Source organism: Elephantulus edwardii, unplaced genomic scaffold (genome assembly GCF_000299155.1).
Source record: "Elephantulus edwardii isolate Elephantulus edwardi_28Jun2011 unplaced genomic scaffold, EleEdw1.0 scaffold00388, whole genome shotgun sequence".
Lineage (NCBI taxonomy): Eukaryota > Metazoa > Chordata > Mammalia > Macroscelidea > Macroscelididae > Elephantulus > Elephantulus edwardii.
Window position 1 is genome coordinate 279,253 of NW_006400138.1, and position 6,493 is coordinate 285,745.

Sequence of the window (6,493 nt, forward strand, 5' to 3'; positions counted from 1 at the left end):
AAAAAAAAAATGACTGGAACAATACATCAGTAGAACTTATTACTTGTAGCCCTGTTAAAATTTGCCTCTGCTACTGGAGTGAGATGATATTTCATTGTAGTTTTGATTTGCAACTCTCTTATTGCCATTGACTTTGAGCATTTCTTCATGTGTCTGTTGGCAACTCAAATCTCTTCCTCTGATGAAAACTCTTTCCAAGTCTTTTGCCCATTTTATAATTTGTTATCAGTCTTTTTCTTTTGGAGGCCCAGGAATATTCTGTAAACTTTCATTATAAAACTCTTATCTGAGATGGTATCACCAAATGTTTGTTCCCAGTCTGTAGGTTTTCTTTTCACCCTGTTGGAGAAAGTTTTTGATGCACACATAGATTTAATCTTTAAAAGGTCCCATTCATCAATTTTATCCCCTTCACATTGTGCGTTTCTGGCTGCATTTGGCAGTTTCATTATACCTTGGACTAGTGCTTCTAAGCTTGATCCCAGTTGATTTCTTACTTCCATCTTCTTTTGATGCTTCTTGGATCATTTGACATTTTGTCCACAGCATACTTAAGTATTACAACTCCAGGTTTAAATTTGTTCTTCTGTTCCTTCAGTTTAAGAAATGTTGAGCAAATTCATCCCTTTTAGTTTTCCAACTCCAATTCTTTGCACATTTCATTATAATACTTTGCTTTGTATTCCTGGGCTGCCCTTTTAAATTATATGTTCAGTTCCTTCACTTCCTTAATGTCTTTATTTCTTCCCCTTTGCTTTGACTTCTCAGAGCTCTAATAGACTATTCAGTCTTTTTTGATATCCATCTTGATCATTTCTTCTTCCACTGCCCTTGTAATGAACTTTTGAATTATTCATGGATGATAGTCTTAATATCCTCCCACAGTTCATCTGCTCTTAGCTCGTTATTAGTATTCAAAGCTTTAAACATATTTCTTATATAGTTTTTAAATTCAAGAGGGATAGACTTAAGGTCAAACTTTGATTCTTATAGCTTTGCCTTGATTTTCTTTGGCTTCAGTTTGAACTTGCATATGAGTAGTTAATGATCTGTTTCACAAAATGAGTAAGAAAAACAGAAAAAGAATTGATGCTTTTATGTTATAGTGTTGGAGAAGAGTACTGCATATCCTTGGACTAACAAAAGAACATCTATATTATATTATATTATACAACTTTATATTTTATATATTATACAGCTATTATTAAAATATATGCTCTTTCATTGAGAGCCAAAGAGGAAGAAACTGAAAATTTTTACCAAATTTTGTAGTACAAAAATTGACCAAACATGCAATCAAGCTATGTTCATGTTAATTGGTGATTGAAATGCAAAAGTTGGAAACAGTAAATCAGGAATAATTGTTGGAAAATATGGGCTTGGTGGTAGAAGTGAGACTGGAAATAGACTAACCACATTTTGTATTTTCAAAGATTTACTCATTAAAAAGACCTTTTCAAAATACAAACAGTAGTTGCCGCCGTCCTTGTTGTAGTGGTTGGTATGCTCCACTCCTCGGCTCTGTGAGCCGCCTCGACCCCCTGCGCCGCCATAAAGTGGATGTTGAAGGAGGACCACTCGTTGGAACACAGATGCGAGGAATCCGCCAAAATCCGCGGGAAATATCCTGACCGGGTTCCTGTGATTGTGGAAAAAGTCTGGGGCTCTCAGATTGTTGACACTGACAAACGGAAGTACTTGGTCCCATCCGACATCACCGTGGCTCTGTTCATGTAGATCATCAGGAAAAGGATCCAGCTTCCTTCAGAAAAGTCCATCTGCCTCTTTGTGGATAAGACAGTCCCACAGTCCAGCCTAACCATGGGACAGCTTTATGAGAAGGAAAAAGATGAAGATGGATTCTTGTGTGTGGCCTACAGTGGAGAGAACACTTTTGGCTTCTGAGGGCCAGCGTGATCTGGGTGCACCGATCCTCTTTGTGTATCTTGTAAATAGCCAGCCATTTTCAGTTATCACACCAGATCTTCTTGACATAGACCTCTTAGCACATTTGTAACTGGATTTAATTTCTTAATATATTGGAAAGTTTTGTTTCTCTAGACTAGTAAATTATCATACAGAGTTTAAGTTTTTCTTTTTTGTGCATTGTGCTCATGGCTATCCTCCACAGGGAACATGTTACTCTGGGAATCCTTTTTAATGAAGATATTTCCACACTGAAGTGAGGTAGGCAGGATATTAAAATTAAAGAGAGGGAGATGATGCATTTATTCCAGATTATGTTTGAAGTGTTAGATGGCTAAGTACTAAAGCATCCAGATTAAATAAATCCTTAGCAATCAGAACACTTGCTTCACTAGATTTTTGCCAACTGCCAATCATGTTGGACTGAGCTAATCTGTTCTTCTTTCTGAATCTATTAAGGTAAATAATTAACAATAAAACTTGTAAAGGAAAAAAATACAAACGGTGACTTTACACATGAACCTCACCTGATAGGCTACATAGGAATCAGGTTGACTATATCTGTGGAAGGAATTATTGGAGAAATTCAGTATTGGTAGTCAAAACTAGGTTAAGGCAGACTGTGGGTCAGATCACCAATTACTAATACACAAGTTCAAATTTAGGCCAAAGAAAAGGAACATAAGTCTACAAGAACCAAAATGGCATCTTGAATCTGAGTTTCAAAATCATCTAAGAATAGATTTGAACCATTGAACACCAATGATTGAAGACCAGATGAGTTGTGTGATGATATCACCCGTGAAGAAAACAAAAGATCCTTACAAAGACAGAGAAGAAAGGTAAAACAAAATGAATAGCAGAAGAGCCTCAAATTCATGAGTGTGTCAAGAAGCCAAAACAAAGGGAAAACAGGCTCAAGTAAAAGAGTCAAAGTGGAGATTTCAAAGGGAAGCCTGAGAAGATAAAGCAAAGTATTGTAAAAGAATATGCAGAGAGCTGTAATTGGAGAATAAAAAGGGAAGAACTCACTCTGCTTTTTTTAAGCTGAGAGACCTGAAAAACAAATTTAAGCCTCAAGTTTAAATATTGAAAGATGCTATGGACAATAAATATATTAAATGACCTAGAGAACATCAAAAGAAGATGGAGGGAATACACAGAGTCACCGTACCATAAAGAACTGACTGACACTGAAAATTTTCAGGAAGTACCATATGAGCAGGAACCAATGATAGTGAAGAAGAAAGTGGAAGTTGCTTTGAAAGCATTGGCAAAAAATAAGGCTGCAGGAATCCATGGGATACATATTGACTTGTTTCAATTAACAGATGCAGCCTTGGATGTACTCACCAGTCTATGGCAGGGAATTTGGAGGACAGCTATTTGCTTAATGTATCAGAACAAGTTCATATTTATTCCAATTCCCAAGAAAGGTGAGCCAATAGAATGTGGAAACTGTAGAACAATATCATTAATATCAAATGTGAGCAAAATTCTGCTGAAGATCATTCAGGCACAGCTAGCACAGTACAGATAGAAAACTGCCAGAAGTTCTATCAGGATTTAGAAGAGGTCATGATACCAGCAATATAATTGCTGATGTTGATGGATCCTGGATGAAAGAAAAAAACCAGAGCAATGTCTATTTATTCTTTATTGACTATGCAAAACCCTTTTGTGGTGTGGATCATAATAAGTTATGGCTAACATTGAGAAGAATAAGAATCCCAGAGCACTTAGTTATGCTCCTGCAAAACCTATAGTTAGACCAAGGAGGCTGTTGTGCAGAGCAAGAGAAAACCACATGGTTTAAAATTTAGAAGGTAGCATGTCAGAGTTGCATTCTCTCTCCATACCTCTTTAATCTGTATGTTAAGCAAATTATTTGAAAAACTGAAGTCTATGAAAAGGAATGTGGTGACTGATCAATAACCTGATTTATGCAGATAACACTACATTTATTGCTGAAAGTGAGGAGGACTTGAAACATTTGTTGCAGAAGATCAACGAATATAACTTTCAATATAGATTGCATCTCAGTGTCAAGAAAACAAAGACTATTATCACTGAATCAAAAGGCAACAACATGATGGATGGAGAAAAGATTGAAACTGTCAACAAATTCATCTTACACCCTTGGAAGCAGCAGTCAGGAATTCAGGAAAAGTATTACACTGGGAAAGTCTGCAGTTACGGATCTCTTCAAATTATTGAAGAGTAATGATGTCAGTTTGAGGGCTAACGTGCATCTGGTTCAGGCCATCATCTTTCTGATCCCTTACTATGATTCTGAGAGCTGGATAATGAATAGGATGACAGAAGAAGAATTGATACCTTTGAGCTCTGGTGTTGGAGAAAAGCTAAAGAACAAATAAATATGTCTTGGAGAGGGTATATAGCCAGAGTACTCTTTGGAGGCAAAGATGACGAGGCTTCACCTCACATACTTTGGGCATGCTTCTAGGAAGGGTTATTATTCCTTGGAGAGAGAAATGATGCTTGGATAGGTGAAAGGTCAATGAAGGAGAGGAAGACCCTTGACCGGGTAGATTAAAACAGTGACTGCCACCATGGGCTTTAATGTGTCAGGACAGGTGAGAATGGCACAGGAAAGGACAGTGTTCAGATTATAGGGTCACTATGGGTCGTACTCAACTTGACGGCACCTAGCAACAAGAGCAACCAAAAGAACAAATCAGTCTTTCTTTGAGCAGGTGCAACCAGGGTGCTCCTGGCAAACAAGGATGAAATTTCATTTTACATACTTTGGGCATACTGTCAGGAGGGGCCAGTCCTTGGAGAAAGACATCATGCTTGTAAATGTAGAAGGTCAGCACAGAAGAAGAAGGCTCTTGACTAGATAAATTGACATAGTAACTACGACAATGGGTCAAGTGTGTTGGAGATGGTGAGGTTGACTTAGGAATAGAGTCCTTATTAGTCATAGTCATCTCAACAGCACAGAACAACACAATATACTTTTAGGAAGTTCTGGTGATATAGTCCATAGATGTTGCACTGCCAACCTTGAGACTGCATACTTCTGTTGATTTGAATCCACCATTGGCTCCAAGGGAAAAAGCTGAACAATCTCTTCTTGCATTATATATTATAGTTTTGGAAACCCAATGGAGGATCATCTATGAGTCAGTTCTTACACAATGGCGATGCATTTTTTTAGTGTACTTATGGAGCCCTGATGGCATAATTGGTTACGTGTATTAGCCTTAAGTTTGGAAGTTCAAATCTATCTGTGGCTCCTGTAAAGGTTTACAACCTTTTAAAACCCAATGAACAGTCTACATGAGCCAAAATTGACCAGAAAGCAATGGGTAAATGGACACTTTACTATGTTAGTATAAATGTAGATTCTAAAGAGAAAGCTGCTCTCAATGTTTCATCTTTTCCATGACACCTATTAGTATCTTATGAAATTCCAATACTCTTTGAAATGTAGTTTTGGAAGTTCTAATCTAGTCAACAATTATACAATGGCACAATGTGTTTCCAGGAAGTCATGACTCGAATCTCTTCTTAATTTGGTGCCCTTCTCTCTAATCTTCATTTTTTCCCTTTCTATCTTCATGAACTTGTAGTTCATATGTTCATGTCGTTCATGTCTTCCTAGTTCGTTTCTCTCCTAAAGCCTGTCCTTCAGCAAAATAATGCTCGATTGCACATACCATCACTCAGGTCCACTTCTCTGTCCTTGAGTGAAAACATACTCTCTAAAAGTAAAATTAAGAGATTTACTAAAAATAAAGAGAACATCTGAACTTGGAAGATAGCCAGTTTCAACATGAAGGTGCCTACTCCAGGGGATAATAGAGAAAAAACATTCTTGTAAAGCTGAAGCAGAAACCAAAAGTTAGAAAATTGTGGTTACCTGAAAGACAATCACCAGAGCCAAAAGAGGAATATTTGGGATTAAAGAATTTGCAAGGATAGGTAAAGGCACATATGTGGGATTACATGATTGGCCAGGGTTTATAAACAAACATATTTGCTCTTCAGTGTAATACAGGATGGTCACAGTGATAACAGGAGCATGTTTTTTTTTTTTAATTTAATGTTAAAATCACCTTTCAAACATTCCTGTTCTTGAAGGTTCACTGTATGTCATTTGGACACAGAACATCATATCTCATATGTATTTGACCATAGAGGAAGGACCCTCTGGGGACAGTTTGTGATATCCTGCACCTGCTACCAGGCCCCAAAAAGGAATGTTTCCTTCAGGATATATGTTTAGATAAATGTCAAAGTCAGATTAATTACTATTAGAAAAGGTAACTTTAAAATCCAACATGGCAGAGTTTGTCAAGACTTTAAAATCTAGTTACAGCTTTGCTTCCAGATGGTTCTATTTACACACATCAAGTGCCTCTGATTTTAGACTCTCATGTATCTCTAACTTAGGAACATCTCTCCATGTCACTGTCCAGTGCACTCCTTTCTTCTTGATACCTTCTTTTGGTCATGGCTAATCTGGCCATTTTGCGTTCACCCATTAGTAACTGATAAAATCAAAGGGAGATTATAGCAAGGGAGCTTTAGTGATTTA

The 6,493-nt window shown here is 37.2% G+C and overlaps 1 pseudogene; it reads left to right on the plus strand.

Annotated features, from left to right (window-relative positions):
• LOC102852497 overlaps positions 1 to 1,905 on the plus strand; it is a 39,861-nt pseudogene extending 37,956 nt beyond the window's left edge.
• The last annotated feature ends 4,588 nt before the right edge of the window (positions 1,906 to 6,493 follow it).